General features: G+C 44.2%; 1 protein-coding gene across 9 annotated transcripts in view; it reads left to right on the top strand.

Annotated features, from left to right (window-relative positions):
* LOC143764161 (CMP-N-acetylneuraminate-beta-galactosamide-alpha-2,3-sialyltransferase 4-like) overlaps positions 1 to 18,028 on the top strand; it is a 228,159-nt gene that overhangs the window by 119,384 nt on the left and 90,747 nt on the right. The window lies entirely within an intron of this gene.

The raw sequence follows: 18,028 nt of genomic DNA, 5'->3' as shown, positions 1-18,028 counted from the left end.
TGGGCTGTGCTATATACTACGTGCGCTGTGCAATATACTGCGTGGGCTGTGCAATATACTATGTGGGCTGTGCAATATACTACGTGGGCTGTGCGATATACTACGTGGGCTGTGCAATATACTACGTGGGCTGTGCGATATACTACGTGGGCTGTGCAATATACTATGTGGGCTGTGCAATACACTACGTGGGCTGTGCGATATACTACGTGGGCTGTGCAATATACTATGTGGGCTGTGCGATATACTACGTGGGCTGTTGTGAATCCGCCTTTGGGCTCCCCTGGTGGTTGCTGGTAGTACTGGTGACTTGTGTGTCTTTGCTGTCTCAGTTCACCTGCTCCCATCAGTGTTTGGGAGTTTCCTATTTAGCCTTGCTCTCCAGTCATTTCCTTGCCGGTCATCATTGTAACCAGAGCCTTCGGTTGCATGTTCCTGCTACTAGTCTGCTGATCAGCTAAGTGGACTTTGTCCTTTTGTTTTGTATCTTTTGTCCAGTTTGCAGTTTTGTTATTCTCTGTAGCTGGAAGCTCTTGTGGGCTGAAATTGCCACTCCTGTGTCATGAGTTGACACAGGAGTCTTAAAGTAATTTCAGGATGGTTTTTTGATAGGGTTTTCAGTTGACCGTGAAGTCCTCTTTTGTATCCTTCTGCTATCTAGTAAGTGGACCTCTCTTTGCTAAATCTACCTTCATACTGTGTATGTCTTTTCCTCTAAACTCACCGTCATTACATGTGGGGGGCTGCTATCATCTTTTGGGGTATTTCCCTAGAGGTAAGCCAGGTCTGTTCCTTCCTCTACCAGGCGTAGTTAGTCCTCCGGCTGGCGCGTGGCATCTAGGGTTAATCAGGTATGCTCCCTGGCTACTATTAGTTGTGTGGTAGATTTAGCTCACGGTCAGCTCGAGATTCCATCACCCAGAGCTCGTCCGTTATCTTTGTGTTTTGATGTTTCCCTGCCATTGGGAATCATGACAGTATGACCGGCCTGTGATAAAGTTACTGGCAGAAGAAAGGAGAGAAAAAGAAGTCTGTAGAGTTTTTTTTTTTGTTTTTTTTCCTATGTTTGCTCCATAGTTGGATCAGTTGTATTTCAGCTCTAATTACAGCCTTTGCCTTTCTCTCCTTCTAATCCTTGAATGGCTCTGATCTCACCTGTTTAAAGATGGATCCTCAGAGCTTGGCTGCAGGTTTAAATAATCTTGCTACTAAGGTTCAAAATTTACAAGAATTTGTTATACATACTCCGATGTCTGAACCTAAGATTCCTACACCAGAGGTGTTTTCCGGAGATAGATCTCGGTTTCTGAATTTCAAATATAATTGTAAATTATTCCTTTCTCTCAGACCTCACTCCTCTGGAGATCCTGTCCAGCAGGTTAAGATTGTGATTTCTTTGCTGCGAGGTGACCCTCAAAACTGGGCATTTTCATTGACACCAGGGGATCCTGCGTTGCTCAATGTGGATGCCTTTTTTCTGGCTTTAGGCTTGCTTTATGAGGAACCTAATTTGGAGATTCAAGCTGAAAAAGCTTTGATAGCCCTATCTCAAGGGCAAGATGAAGCTGAGATATACTGCCAAAAATTTCGTAAATGGTCTGTGCTTACTCAGTGGAATGAGTGCGCCCTAGCGGCAAATTTCAGAGAGGGCCTCTCTGATGCCGTTAAGGATGTTATGGTCGGGTTCCCTGCGCCTACAGGTCTGAATGAGTCCATGACAATGGCTATTCAGATTGATCGGCGTTTGCGGGAGCGCAAGCCTGTGCACCATTTGGCGGTATCTTCTGAAAAGTCGCCAGAGACTATGCAATGTGACAGAACTCTGTCCAGAAGCGAGCGGCAGAATTACAGGCGTAAAAATGGGTTATGTTTCTATTGTGGTGATTCTGCTCATGTTATATCAGCATGCTCTAAACGCACAAAGAAGGCTGACAAGTCTATTTGCACTTTACAGTCTAAATTTATTCTGTCTGTAACCTTGATTTGTTCATTATCAGTTATTACTGTGGATGCCTATGTGGACTCTGGCGCTGCCCTGAGTCTTATGGATTGGTCCTTTGCCAGGCGCTGTGGGTTTGATTTAGAGCCACTGGAAGTCCCTATACCTCTGAAGGGTATTGATTCTACCCCTTTGGCTAGTAATAAACCACAATTCTGGACGCAAGTGACTATGCGTATGACTCCAGACCATCAGGAGGTGATTCGCTTCCTTGTGTTGTACAATTTACATGATGTTTTAGTGCTTGGATTACCATGGTTACAATCTCATAACCCAGTCCTTGACTGGAAAACAATGTCTGTGATAAGCTGGGGATGTCGGGGGGCTCATGGGGATGTACCTTTGGTTTCCATTTCGTCATCTACTCCCTCTGAGATTCCAGCATTTTTGTCTGATTATCGTGATGTTTTTGAAGAGCCTAAGATTGGTTCTCTCCCTCCCCACAGAGATTGTGATTGCGCCATAGATCTGATTCCTGGCAGTAAATTTCCAAAGGGTCGTTTGTTTAATTTATCTGTGCCTGAACATGCTGCTATGCGAGAGTATATTAAGGAGTCCCTGGAAAAGGGACATATTCGTCCTTCTTCATCTCCTTTAGGAGCTGGTTTTTTCTTTGTGTCTAAGAAGGATGGCTCTCTGAGGCCTTGTATTGATTATCGACTCCTGAATAAAATTACAGTCAAATATCAGTATCCGTTGCCTTTGTTGACTGATTTGTTTGCTCGCATAAGAGGGGCTAAGTGGTTCTCTAAGATTGATCTTCGTGGGGCGTATAATTTGGTGCGAATTAAGCAGGGGGATGAGTGGAAAACCGCATTTAATACGCCTGAGGGCCATTTTGAGTATTTAGTAATGCCTTTCGGCCTTTCAAATGCACCTTCGGTCTTTCAGTCCTTTATGCATGATATTTTCCGTGAATATTTGGATAAATTTATGATTGTGTATTTGGACGATATTTTGATTTTTTCTGATGACTGGGAGTCTCATGTTCAACAGATCAGAAGGGTTTTTTATGTTTTGCGGACTAGTTCTTTGTGTGTAAAGGGTTCAAAGTGTGTTTTTGGGGTTCAAAAGATTTCTTTTTTGGGGTACATTTTTTCCCCTTCTTCTGTTGAGATGGACCCTGTTAAGGTTCGGGCTATTTGTGACTGGACGCAGCCTACTTCTCTTAAGAGTCTTCAGATAATTTCTATCGTCGATTTATAACTGGGTTTTCTGGCGTTGCTAAACCTTTGACTGATTTGACTAGAAAGGGTGCTGATGTTGCCGATTGGTCCCCTGCTGCTGTGGAGGCCTTTCGGGAGCTTAAGCGCCGCTTTTCGTCTGCTCCTGTGTTGCGCCAGCCTGATGTTTCTCTTCCCTTTCAGGTTGAGGTCGATGCTTCCGAGATCGGAGCAGGGGCGGTTTTGTCGCAGAAAAGTTCCGATTGCTCAGTGATGAGACCTTGTGCGTTCCTTTCTCGTAGATTTTCGGCCGCCGAGCAAAACTATGATGTTGGTAATCGGGAGCTTTTAGCCATGAAGTGGGCGTTTGAGGAGTGGCGTCATTGGCTTGAGGGTGCCAGACATCAGGTGGTGGTTTTGACTGATCACAAGAATCTGATTTATCTGGAGTCTGCCAGGCGCCTGAATCCTAGACAGGCACGCTGGTCGTTGTTTTTTTCTCGGTTTAATTTTGTGGTCTCATACTTACCGGGTTCTAAAAATGTTAAGGCAGATGCTCTTTCTAGGAGTTTTGAGCCTGACTCTCCTGGGGATTCTGAACCTGCTGGTGTCCTTAAGGATGGGGTGGTTTTGTCTGCTGTCTCCCCAGACTTGCGACATGCTTTGCAAGAATTTCAGGCAGATAGACCTGATCGTTGTCCACCTGGTAGACTGTTTGTTCCTGATGATTGGACCAGTAGAGTCATCTCGGAAGTTCATTCTTCTACTCTGGCAGGTCATCCTGGAATTTTTGGTACTAGAGATTTGGTGGCTAGGTCCTTCTGGTGGCCTTCCCTGTCTCGAGATGTGCATGTTTTTGTGCAGTCTTGTGATGTTTGTGCTCGGGCCAAGCCTTGTTGTTCTAGGGCTAGTGGGTCATTGTTGCCCTTGCCTATTCCGAAGAGGCCTTGGACGCACATCTCTATGGACTTTATTTCTGATCTCCCTGTTTCTCAGAAGATGTCTGTCATCTGGGTGGTGTGTGACCGTTTTTTTAAAATGGTCCATTTGGTGCCATTGCCTAAGTTGCCTTCCTCATCTGAATTGGTCCCTCTGTTTTTTCAAAATGTGGTTCGCCTGCATGGGATTCCGGAAAACATCGTTTCTGACAGGGGAACCCAGTTCGTGTCTAGATTTTGGCGGACATTCTGTTCCAGGTTGGGAATTGATTTGTCTTTTTCGTCTGCATTCCATCCTCAGACTAATGGCCAGATGGAGCGAGCTAATCAAACTTTGGAGACTTATTTGAGGTGTTTTGTGTCTGCGGATCAGGATGACTGGGTTGCCTTTTTGCCGTTGGCAGAGTTTGCTCTTAATAATCGGGCTAGTTCTGCCACTTTGGTTTCCCCTTTCTTTTGCAATTCAGGGTTTCACCCTCGTTTTTCATCTGGTCAGGTGGAATCTTCGGATTGTCCGGGAGTTGATGCTGTGGTGGATCGGTTGCATCGGATTTGGGGACAATGTCATGAATCCCAATGGCTAGGGATAGCACAGGACAAGCAAAGTACAAATATATTACGGACGAGCTCTAGGGTGATGGAACCTGGGCTGACCGCTGCCCTACGCCTGACAAACGCAACTAGAGATAGCCAGGGAGCGTGCCTACGTTGGTTCTAGACGCCACGCACCAGCCTAAGAGCTAACTAGCACTGCAGAGAAAATAAAGACCTCACTTGCCTCCAGCGGAATGAACCCCAAAAGATATAGTTGCCCCCCACATGTATTGATGGTGAAATGAGAGGAAGGCACACACATAGAGATGATATATATAGTTATAGCAAATTGAGGCCCGCTGTAAACTAGAAAGCAGAACGATACAAAAGGGGACTGAGCGGTCAGCAAAAAACCCTAATCAAAAAAACCATCCTGAGATTACAAGAACCCATGTGCCAACTCATGGCACATGGGGAGAACCTCAGTCCACTAGAGCTACCAGCTAGCATAAAGACATAATAAGCAAGCTGGACAAAAAAAAACCAAACAACTGAAAATCAGCACTTAGCTTATCCTGAAAGATCTGGGAGCAGGTAGGCAGGAACCAAACAGAGCACATCTGAATACATTGATAGCCGGCAAGGGAAATGACAGAAAGGCCAGGTAAAATAGGAAACACCCAGCCACTGATGGACAGGTGGAAACCAAAGGCCGCAACCCACCAAAGTCACCCAGTACCAGCAGTAACCACCAGAGGGAGCCCACAAACAGAATCCACAACAGTACCCCCCCCTTGAGGAGGGGTCACCGAACCCTCACGAGAACCCCCAGGGCGATCAGGGTGAGCTCTATGGAAGGCGCGGACCAAATCAGTCGCATGAACATCGGAGGCGACCACCCAGGAATTATCCTCCTGACCATAACCCTTCCACTTAACCAAATACTGGAGTTTGCGTCTGGAAACACGAGAATCCAAGATCTTCTCAACAACATACTCCAATTCTCCCTCCACCAGCACCGGAGCAGGAGGCTCAACCGAAGGAACAACGGGCACCTCATACCTCCGCAACAACGACCGATGGAACACATTATGAATAGCAAACGATGCTGGGAGATCCAAACGAAAAGATACAGGGTTAAGAATCTCCGAGATCCTATAAGGACCGATGAACCGAGGCTTGAACTTAGGAGAAGAGACCTTCATAGGGACAAAACGAGAAGACAACCACACCAAATCCCCAACAAGAAGTCGGGGACCCACGCGGCGACGGCGATTAGCAAACTGCTGAGTCTTCTCCTGAGATAACTTCAAATTGTCCACCACCTGATTCCAAATCTGATGTAGCCTGTCCACCACCACGTCCACTCCAGGACAATCCGAAGGCTCCACCTGACCAGAGGAAAAACGAGGATGAAACCCCGAATTACAAAAAAAAGGAGAGACCAACGTGGCCGAACTAGCCCGATTATTAAGAGCAAATTCGGCCAGTGGCAAAAAAGCAACCCAGTCATCTTGATCAGCAGAAACAAAACACCTCAAATAAGTTTGCAAGGTCTGATTAGTTCGCTCCGTCTGGCCATTCGTCTGAGGATGGAATGCAGACGAGAAAGACAAATCAATGCCCATCTTGGCACAAAACGTCCGCCAAAATCTAGACACAAACTGGGATCCCCTGTCAGAAACGATATTCTCCGGAATCCCATGCAAACGAACCACGTTCTGAAAAAATAAAGGGACCAACTCAGAGGAGGAAGGCAACTTAGGCAAGGGCACCAAATGAACCATCTTAGAAAAGCGGTCACACACAACCCAGATAACGGACATTTTCTGTGAAACCGGGAGATCAGAAATAAAATCCATGGAAATGTGCGTCCAAGGCCTCTTCGGGATGGGCAAGGATAACAACAACCCACTGGCCCGAGAACAGCAAGGCTTAGCTCGAGCACACACTTCACAAGACTGCACAAAGGTACGCACATCCCTAGACAAGGAAGGCCACCAAAAAGACCTGGCCACCAAGTCTCTAGTACCAAATATTCCAGGATGACCAGCCAACACAGAAGAATGGACCTCGGAGATGACTCTACTGGTCCAATCATCCGGAACAAACAGTCTTTCTGGTGGACAACGATCCGGTTTATCCACCTGAAACTCCTGCAATGCACGTCGCAAGTCTGGGGATACGGCGGACAATATTACCCCATCCCTAAGGATACCAGTAGGCCCAGAGTCTCCAGGAGAGTCAGGCACAAAACTCCTGGAAAGAGCATCTGCCTTCACATTCTTTGAACCTGGCAGGTATGAAACCACTAAATTGAAACGAGAAAAAAACAACGACCAACGAGCCTGTCTAGGATTCAAACGCCTGGCAGACTCAAGGTAAATGAGATTCTTGTGATCAGTCAAGACCACCACACGATGTTTAGCACCCTCAAGCCAATGACGCCACTCCTCAAATGCCCACTTCATGGCCAAAAGCTCCCGATTACCCACATCATAATTGCGCTCGGCGGGCGAGAGTTTTCTAGAGAAGAATGCACATGGCTTCATCACCGAGCCATTAGAACTTCTCTGTGACAAAACCGCCCCCGCTCCAATCTCGGAAGCATCAACCTCAACCTGAAAAGGAAGTGAAACATCTGGTTGACACAACACAGGAGCAGAAGAAAACCGGCGCTTAAGTTCCTGAAAGGCCTCCACGGCTGCAGGAGACCAATCAGCAACATCAGCACCCTTTTTAGTCAAATCAGTCAAAGGTTTAACAATACTGGAAAAATTAGCAATGAACCGACGATAAAAATTAGCAAACCCCAAGAACTTCTGAAGGCTCTTAACAGATGTAGGTTGTGTCCAGTCACAAATCGCCTGAACCTTGACGGGATCCATCTCAATAGTAGAAGGAGAAAAAATGTACCCCAAAAAAGAAATCTTCTGGACTCCGAAGAGACACTTTGAGCCCTTCACAAACAGAGAATTGGCCCGCAGAACCTGAAACACCTTCCTGACCTGTAGAACATGAGACTCCCAGTCATCAGAAAACACCAAAATATCATCCAAATACACAATCATAAACTTATCCAGATATTCACGGAAAATATTGTGCATAAAGGACTGAAAGACTGACGGAGCATTGGAGAGTCCAAAAGGCATTACCAAATACTCAAAATGGCCCTCAGGCGTATTAAATGCGGTTTTCCACTCATCACCCTGTTTTATCCGCACCAGATTATACGCACCGCGAAGATCTATCTTAGTGAACCACCTAGCCCCCTTAATGCGAGCAAACAAATCAGTCAATAATGGCAATGGATACTGATACTTGACTGTAATCTTATTCAGAAGGCGATAATCTATACAAGGCCTCAGGGAACCATCTTTTTTTGCCACAAAAAAAAAACCTGCTCCCAGAGGGGACGAAGATGGACGAATATGTCCCTTTTCCAAGGACTCCTTAATATAATTCCGCATAGCAGTATGCTCTGGCAGTGACAGATTAAATAAATGACCCTTAGGGAACTTACTGCCAGGAATCAATTCTATAGCACAGTCACAATCTCTATGCGGAGGGAGCGAATTGAGCTTAGGCTCCTCAAAAACATCCCTATAGTCAGACAAAAACGCAGGGATCTCAGAAGGAGTAGATGAAGCGATTGAAATCGGAAGTGCATCATCATGAACCCCCTGACATCCCCAGCTTAACACAGACATTGTTTTCCAGTCCAGGACAGGATTATGAGTTTGTAACCATGGCAGACCAAGCACTAGTACATCATGTAAATTATAAAGTACAAGGAAGCGAATCACCTCCTGATGAACGGGAGTCATGCGCATGGTCACTTGTGTCCAATACTGCGGTTTATTCATAGCCAATGGTGTAGAGTCAATTCCCTTCAGAGGAATAGGAACTTCCAGAGGTTCCAGACTAAAACCGCAGCGTTTAGCAAATGACCAATCCATAAGACTCAGGGCAGCGCCCGAATCCACATAGGCATCGACGGAAATGGAAGACAGTGAAAAAATCAGAGTCACAGACAAAATGAACTTAGGCTGCAGAGTACCAATGGCAAAAGATTTATCAACCCTTTTTGTGCGTTTAGAGCATGCTGATATAACATGAGCTGAATCACCACAATAGAAACACAATCCATTTTTCCGCCTATAATTTTGCCGTTCACTTCTGGACTGAATTCTATCACATTGCATAATCTCAGGTGCCTGTTCAGAAGACACCGCCAACTGGTGCACGGGTTTGCGCTCCCGTAAACGCCGATCAATCTGAATGGCCATAGCCATAGACTCATTCAGACCTGTAGGCGTAGGGAACCCCACCATAATATCCTTAATGGCCTCAGAAAGACCATTTCTGAAGTTTGCAGCCAGGGCGCACTCATTCCACTGAGTAAGCACCGACCATTTCCGAAACTTCTGACAATATATCTCCGCTTCATCATGCCCCTGAGAGAGGGCTAATAAAGCCTTTTCAGCCTGAATCTCCAGGTTAGGTTCCTCATAGAGCAATCCCAATGCCAGAAAAAACGCATCCACACTGAGCAATGCAGGATCCCCTGGTGCCAATGCAAATGCCCAATTCTGAGGGTCGCCCCGCAGGAAAGATATTACAATCTTGACCTGTTGAGCAGGGTCTCCAGAGGAGCGAGATTTTAAAGAAAGAAACAATTTACAATTGTTCCTGAAATTCAGGAAGGTAGATCTATCTCCAGAAAAGAACTCTGGAATAGGAATTCTAGGTTCAGACATGGGAGTGTGAACAACAAAATCCTGTATGTTTTGAACTTTTGCCGCGAGATTACTCAGGCTGGAAGCCAAACTCTGGACATCCATGTTAAACAGCTAAGATCAGAGCCATTCAAGGGTTAAGAGGAGGTAAGAAGCAGCTAGACAGCAATTAAGGGCTAGGCAGCAAAACTCTGAAGGGAAAAAAAAAAAAAAAAATTCCCTTAACCCCTTCCCGACATGTGACGGTATAGTACGTCACATGTCGGGACCCCCGCTTTGATGTGCGCTCCGGCGGTGAGCGCACATCAAAGTCGCGACATGTCAGCTGTTTTTTACAGCTGACATGTGCGCGCAATAGCGGCGGGTGAAATCGTGATCACCCGCCGCTATTAACTAGTTAAATACCACTGTCAAACGCAGACAGCGGCATTTAACTACCGCATCCGGCCGTGCGGCCGGATATGAGCGCATCGCCGACCCCCGTCACATGATCGGGGGTCGGCGATGCTTGTACATTGTAACCATAGAGGTCCTGGAGACCTCTATGGTTACTGATCGCCGGTGGCTGTGAGCGCCACCCTGTGGTCGGCGCTCACAGCACACCTGCATTTTAGCTACATAACAGCGATCTGATGATCGCTGTTATGTAGCAGAGCCGATCGGGCTGTGCCTGCTTCTAGCCTCCCATGGAGGCTATAGAAGCATGGTAAAAGTAAAAAAAAAAAGTAAAAAAAAATGTGAAAAAAATAAAAAAAATATAAAAGTTTAAATCACCCCCCTTTCGCCCCAATCAAAATAAATCAATAAAAAAAAAACCAACCTACACATATTTGGTATCGCCGCGTTCAGAATCTCCCGATCTATCAATAAAAAAAAAGCATTAACCTGATCGCTAAACGGCGTAATGAGAAAAAAAATCGAAACGCCAGATTTACGTTTTTTTGGTCGCCACGACATTGCATTAAAATGCAATAACGGGCGATCAAAAGAACGTATCTGCACCAAAATGCTATCATTAAAAATGCCAGCTCGGCACGCAAAAAATAAGCCCTCACCTGACCCCAGATCACGAAAAATGGAGACGCTACGAGTATCAGAAAATGGCGCAATTTTGTTTTGTTTTGTTTTTTGCAAAGTTTGGAATTTTTTTTCACCACTTAGGTGAAAAATAACCTAGTCATGTTAGGTGTCTATGAACTCGTAGTGACCTGGAGAATCATAATGGCAGGTCAGTTTTTGCATTTAGTGAACCTAGCAAAATAGGCAAGCAAAAAAGTGTGGGATTGCACTTTTTTTGCAATTTCACTGCACTTGGAATTTTTTTCCCGTTTTCTAGTACACGACATGGTAAAACCAATGATGTCGTTCAAAAGTACAACTCGTCCCGCAAAAAATAAGCCCTCACATGGCCAAATTGACGGGAAAATAAAAAAGTTATGGCTCTGGGAAGGAGGGGAGCGAAAAACGAAAACGGAAAAACGGAAAAAGCTCCGGGGGTGAAGGGGTTAAACACTTCTCTTTCTCCTGCTTCAGCCCAAACAATTAACACTTTGTGGGCCGGCTATACTGTCATGAATCCCAATGGCTAGGGATAGCACAGGACAAGCAAAGTACAAATATATTACGGACGAGCTCTAGGGTGATGGAACCTGGGCTGACCGCTGCCCTACGCCTGACAAACGCAACTAGAGATAGCCAGGGAGCGTGCCTACGTTGGTTCTAGACGCCACGCACCAGCCTAAGAGCTAACTAGTACTGCAGAGAAAATAAAGACCTCACTTGCCTCCAGCGGAATGAACCCCAAAAGATATAGTTGCCCCCCACATGTATTGACGGTGAAATGAGAGGAAGGCACACACATAGAGATGATATATATAGTTATAGCAAATTGAGGCCCGCTGTAAACTAGAAAGCAGAACGATACAAAAGGGGACTGAGCGGTCAGCAAAAAACCCTAATCAAAAAAACCATCCTGAGATTACAAGAACCCATGTGCCAACTCATGGCACATGGGGAGAACCTCAGTCCACTAGAGCTACCAGCTAGCATAAAGACATAATAAGCAAGCTGGACAAAAAAAAAACAAACAACTGAAAATCAGCACTTAGCTTATCCTGAAAGATCTGGGAGCAGGTAGGCAGGAACCAAACAGAGCACATCTGAATACATTGATAGCCGGCAAGGGAAATGACAGAAAGGCCAGGTAAAATAGGAAACACCCAGCCACTGATGGACAGGTGGAAACCAAAGGCCGCAACCCACCAAAGTCACCCAGTACCAGCAGTAACCACCAGAGGGAGCCCACAAACAGAATCCACAACAGGACAAGTGGTGGACAATTTGAAGTTGTCCCAGGAGAGGACTCAGCAGTTTGCTAACGGCCGGCGTCGTGTTGGTCCTCGCCTTCGTGTTGGGGACTTGGTGTGGTTGTCTTCCCGTTTTGTCCCTATGAGGGTTTCTTCTCCTAAGTTTAAGCCCCGGTTCATCGGTCCGTATAGGATTTTGGAGATTCTTAACCCTGTGTCCTTTCGTTTGGACCTCCCGGCATCTTTCGCTATCCATAATGTATTCCATCGGTCGTTGTTGCGGAGGTATGAGGTACCGGTGGTTCCTTCTACTGAACCTCCTGCTCCTGTGCTGGTAGGGGGTGAATTGGAGTACGTTGTGGAGAAGATCCTGGACTCCCGTATTTCCAGACGGAGACTTCAGTATCTGGTTAAATGGAAGGGCTATGGTCAAGAAGATAATTCTTGGGTAACTGCCTCTGATGTTCATGCCTCGGATTTGGTTCGTGCCTTTCATAGGGCTCATCCAGATCGTCCTGGTGGTTCTTGTGAGGGTTCGGTGCCCCCTCCTTAAGGGGGGGGGGGTACTGTTGTGAATCCGCCTTTGGGCTCCCCTGGTGGTTGCTGGTGGTACTGGTGACTTGTGTGTCTTTGCTGTCTCAGTTCACCTGCTCCCATCAGTGTTTGGGAGTTTCCTATTTAGCCTTGCTCTCCAGTCATTTCCTTGCCGGTCATCATTGTAACCAGAGCCTTCGGTTGCATGTTCCTGCTACTAGTCTGCTGATCAGCTAAGTGGACTTTGTCCTTTTGTTTTGTATCTTTTGTCCAGTTTGCAGTTTTGTTATTCTCTGTAGCTGGAAGCTCTTGTGGGCTGAAATTGCCACTCCTGTGTCATGAGTTGACACAGGAGTCTTAAAGTAATTTCAGGATGGTTTTTTGATAGGGTTTTCAGTTGACCGTGAAGTCCTCTTTTGTATTCTTCTGCTATCTAGTAAGTGGACCTCTCTTTGCTAAATCTACCTTCATAATGTGTATGTCTTTTCCTCTAAACTCACCGTCATTACATGTGGGGGGCTGCTATCATCTTTTGGGGTATTTCCCTAGAGGTAAGCCAGGTCTGTTCCTTCCTCTACCAGGCGTAGTTAGTCCTCCGGCTGGCGCGTGGCATCTAGGGTTAATCAGGTATGCTCCCTGGCTACTATTAGTTGTGTGGTAGATTTAGCTCACGGTCAGCTCGAGATTCCATCACCCAGAGCTCGTCCGTTATCTTTGTGTTTTGATGTTTCCCTGCCATTGGGAATCATGACACTGGGCTGTGCGATATACTATGTGGGCTGTGCAATATACTATGTGGGCTGTGCAATATACTACGTGGGCTGTGCAATACAATACGTGGGCTGTGCAATATACTACGTGGCCTGTGCAATATAATACACGGGCTGTGCAATATAATACGTGGGCTGTGCAATATAATACGCGGGCTGTGCAATATACTACGTGGGCTGCTATATACTACGTGGGCTGTGCAGTATACTACGTGGGCTGTGCAATGTACTACGTGGGCTGTGATATACAAAAAGAAAAATATTCAGCTCACCCACAAGAATCCAAATGTTGTGAAGACATCCGAGCAAGGATAAACGTCCAGCCAATGACATAGTAAATGCAGGAAAAAACTTGAAAAAATCTAAACTCACCGTCATTACATGTGGGGGGCTGCTATCATCTTTTGGGGTATTTCCCTAGAGGTAAGCCAGGTCTGTTCCTTCCTCTACCAGGCGTAGTTAGTCCTCCGGCTGGCGCGTGGCATCTAGGGTTAATCAGGTATGCTCCCTGGCTACTATTAGTTGTGTGGTAGATTTAGCTCACGGTCAGCTCGAGATTCCATCACCCAGAGCTCGTCCGTTATCTTTGTGTTTTGATGTTTCCCTGCCATTGGGAATCATGACACTGGGCTGTGCGATATACTATGTGGGCTGTGCAATATACTATGTGGGCTGTGCAATATACTACGTGGGCTGTGCAATACAATACGTGGGCTGTGCAATATACTACGTGGCCTGTGCAATATAATACACGGGCTGTGCAATATAATACGTGGGCTGTGCAATATAATACGCGGGCTGTGCAATATACTACGTGGGCTGCTATATACTACGTGGGCTGTGCAGTATACTACGTGGGCTGTGCAATGTACTACGTGGGCTGTGATATACAAAAAGAAAAATATTCAGCTCACCCACAAGAATCCAAATGTTGTGAAGACATCCGAGCAAGGATAAACGTCCAGCCAATGACATAGTAAATGCAGGAAAAAACTTGAAAAAATCCAGCTCCAGGAGAAAGAAATATGTTTAGTTAAAATCCAAATTTTATTTTGAATAACATGATAAAAATCCCAATAACAAGTGGCTGAAAAGAGGATCACATAACAGCCCTCACTGAACGCGTTTCAAACACTATTGTGTTCTTAGTCTTCAGTATACAGAGGGAGGTGCAAATACTTGCTATAAATGAGATTAAACAGGTGGTGAAATAATTAACACGTGAAAACAAATGGAACACCCCAAAAAAAAAAAAAAAGTGTGAGAAAAAAAAAGGAATATGCACTAGTAAAGACAAAATATAAAAAATATATACATAGAATAAAAAGCAAAAGACAACAATAAGAAATACACTGCATGAATACATAAAAAAAAATATAGGCTTTTTTTTACATGATACAGTAATACTTTAATTTCTCTATTATTTTTCTTTCCGATAAGACAAACAACCACTTTAATAATGCAACATCATCTCTTTTCTAGGGTTCAAACCAGAAGGTGCTCGAGTATTAAGGCATAGAATCCAGAAAGCCTCCCTGTCTCGTAAAATTTTTTTCTCTATTGCCGCCCTGTATATTCCTATGAATGTGTCCGTTTGCATAAACCTTCATTGAAGTAGTGTTTCTATTGTGGGCTTGTATGAAATGATTGGAGGCACTGGAAACATGTCTAAAGGTGGGCTGGGCAACATCATATAGATGTTCTCGAAATCTATCTTTAAGTTTGCGTATTGTAGATCCAACATATAATAGACCACAAGATACGCATTCTATAATATAAATTACGTCTGAATTACAATTAATAAAATCCTTAATATTGTATTCTTTTTGATTATTTGCTGCCACAAAAGTTGCTGGTTTTTTTGCGTGTTAACAAGTTTTGCATGGAAAAGAACCACATTTAAAAAAAACCTTTCATCGACAACCAACAAGCCCTAGATCTAGACATGTCAGATTGGACTTTTTTTTTTTTTCCTCACACTTTTTTTTTTTTTTGGGGGTGTTCCATTTCTTTTCACGTGTTAATTATTTCACCGCCTGTTTCATCTCATTTATAGCAAGTATTTGCACCGCCCTCTGTATACTGAAGACTAAGAACACAATAGTGTTTGAAACGCGTTCAGTGAGGGCTGTTATGTTATCCTCTTTTCAGCCACTTGTTATCGGGATTTTTATCATGTTATTCAAAATAAAATTTGGATTTTAACTAAACATATTTCTTTCTCCTGGAGCTGGATTTTTTCAAGTTTTTTACTACGTGGGCTGTGCAATGTACTACGTGGGCTGTGCAATGTACTGCGTGGGCTGTGCAATATACTACGTGGTCTGTGATATACATTACGTGGGCTGTGTTATACACTACGTGGGCTGTATTACATACTGCGTGCGTGGGCTGTTATATACTACGTGAGCTGTGTTATATGCTACGTGGGCTGTTATAAACTACGTGGCTGTGTTATATGCTATGTGGGCTGTTATACACTCCGTGGGCTGTGCTGTATACTACGTGGCTGTGCTATATACTCCGTGGGCTGTGTTGTATACTACGTGGGCTGTGCTATATACTCCGTGGGCTGTGCTATATACTACGTGGCTGTGCTATATACTACGTGGCTGTGCAATATACTACATGGCCTGTTATATACTACATGGCCGGCCACGAACAATCAGCGACAGGCGCAGTCCGACCGCGAATTGGCGCGGGATTTGAACTATGCTTTGCTAATTGGTCGCGGCCAGCCGAAAACTGTGTATTCAATGTATTATTCTATGTGAATACTTTTCTGCCCAATGATGACAGAAGTATTCTAGGAGTGTTCTAGGAGTGATACCTTTATTGGCTAACCAGAAAATAATATCATATTATTTTCTGGTTAGCCAATAAAGTTATCACTCCTAGAATACTTCTGTCATCAGTGGGCAGAAAAGTATTCACATCGATTTTTCTGGCTAACACGGTACCACAATACAATTTGTTATTGTACATCAATGTATTATTCTAAAATCTTCATAAATAAACTACATACATATTCTAGAATACCCAATGCGTTAGAATCGGGCTACCATCTAGTTAAAATAAAATAAGTGTAAATATAAGTGTGCAAAAATATGTGCTAAACTTATGTGCAAAAAAGTGCGAATCCTAAAACACATATACTGCAGCAAAAAGCTGTAATCAGATTAAGTAAAATATAAAGTGCAAACAGTGCTGAGCGGTCAGTATGACAATGTTACCATAGCAGCAAATGCGCTAATAAAAAAAGATAAGTGGGTCACAAGAATATATTAAAAATATGTTGCCCTACTGAGATGCTTTAATATATTCTTGTGACCCACCTTATCTTTTTTTATTAGCGCATTTGCTGCTACGGTAACATTGTCATACTGACCGCTCAGCACTGTTTGCACTTTACATTTTACTTCATCTGATTACAGCTTTTTGCTGCAGTATATGTGTTTTAGGATTCGCACTTTTTTGCACATAATTTTAGCACGTATTTTTGCACACTTATTTTTACAGTTATATTATATATATTATTTTAATTAGCTGTCACTGTAATTTATTTTCACTGGTTTCTTTGACATATGTTGTATTTTTAAGGTGCCATAATGTTTTTTATACATTGATCAATTTTGGGCATTATGCAATACTTTATAAACCTACCAGGGGCATAGTGATATTTTTAATATATTCATTATTATATGTGTTACGTGCTCCAATACCTGACTCAGCTTTTATTAACTTTTGTTTTATTATTCAATATTATTAAATAAAATTCTGTTTTATTGACTATATTTATCATATTGGTCTTTATTGCACCTTTTTTTTTATGATCCCTATCACAGAGATCGTAGAACAGAAGTAAATGTGGCCAAAATCCAAATGCTGTAAATGCACCTTACCTACTGATCAGAGCAGAAGTGGGTCAGGAGGTGACGGGCATGGGAGGGTCGGGAGGTGACGGGCATGGGAGGGTCGGGATGACAGGTGTAAATAATGTGCAGGCAGCGGGTGCAGGGATCACAGGACGGGATGACTGCACAGGTGAGGAGCTGCTCTCAGCCATCAATCGCGCACTCACTTTTCAGGCAGGTGCAGACAACCGTATAAGTTAAACAAGTGTTATCCATGATTTTGACTAAATAGCACTTGTGCCCGTGGGGTTGTGCACATGCATGATTTGCCTACAAGAACTGGATTGTAAACGGGACTCTGTGAGTCCGTGGAAAAAATTGGGACCGTGCCCGGATAATGTGAGTGCAGTCCAATTTTTCACAGACTGACATATTGGAGTTTTTTTTTTCTTCACCTCCAAGAAAATCAGATGCCACTCTGCTCAGAGTCTGATTAGCATAATTAAACCAATTTTGTTGGATGCAGAGAAAATGGTCATCTGTACCAGCCCTTCATGCGAGGATTCTGTCTCATCTGTCACTAGGAGCGATGAGTGAGCGTGCTCAGATAACGTGTTACCGACCATGCTCGGGTGTTATCAGAGTATCTCGGGCATGCTCGGATAATATTGTTCAGACTGGCCTACCGCCTCAACGCATTAACCTAACTATCCCTGTGTGGCCTATTAAAAAAAAAAAAAACATAATCAGGTTCCTCGCATCATGTTCTTTTACACTTTATGCAGTTAATAGCCCTCTGTGTCTGTACTGCTACATACTTAGGCAGTTAACTGGTTTATGCAGCTTTACATGAACACCCGAGCCTTACACTATGGCTGGTCCAAATAACTAAAGCAATTGTTACCATCCACCTCTCGTGTCTCCCCTTTTCCTCATAGTTTGTAAGCTTGCGAGCAGCAGGGCCCTCATTCCTCCTGGTATCTGTTTTGAACTGTGATTTCTGTTATGCTGTCATGTCTATTGTCTGTACAAGTCCCCGCTATAATTTGTAAAGCGCTGCGGAATATGTTGGCGCTATATAAATAAAAATTATTATTATTATAATATATTCGAGTCCCTGCGGCTGCGTGTTTTGCAGCGGTAGACCGCCTGAACACGTGCATGGATTGCCCTTTTGAGCACACCCAAGAT

Source organism: Ranitomeya variabilis, chromosome 4 (assembly GCF_051348905.1).
Source record: "Ranitomeya variabilis isolate aRanVar5 chromosome 4, aRanVar5.hap1, whole genome shotgun sequence".
NCBI classification, from domain to species: domain Eukaryota; kingdom Metazoa; phylum Chordata; class Amphibia; order Anura; family Dendrobatidae; genus Ranitomeya; species Ranitomeya variabilis.
Note: the sequence above shows the minus strand (reverse complement) of the source record. Positions and strands in the feature narration are given on the sequence as shown.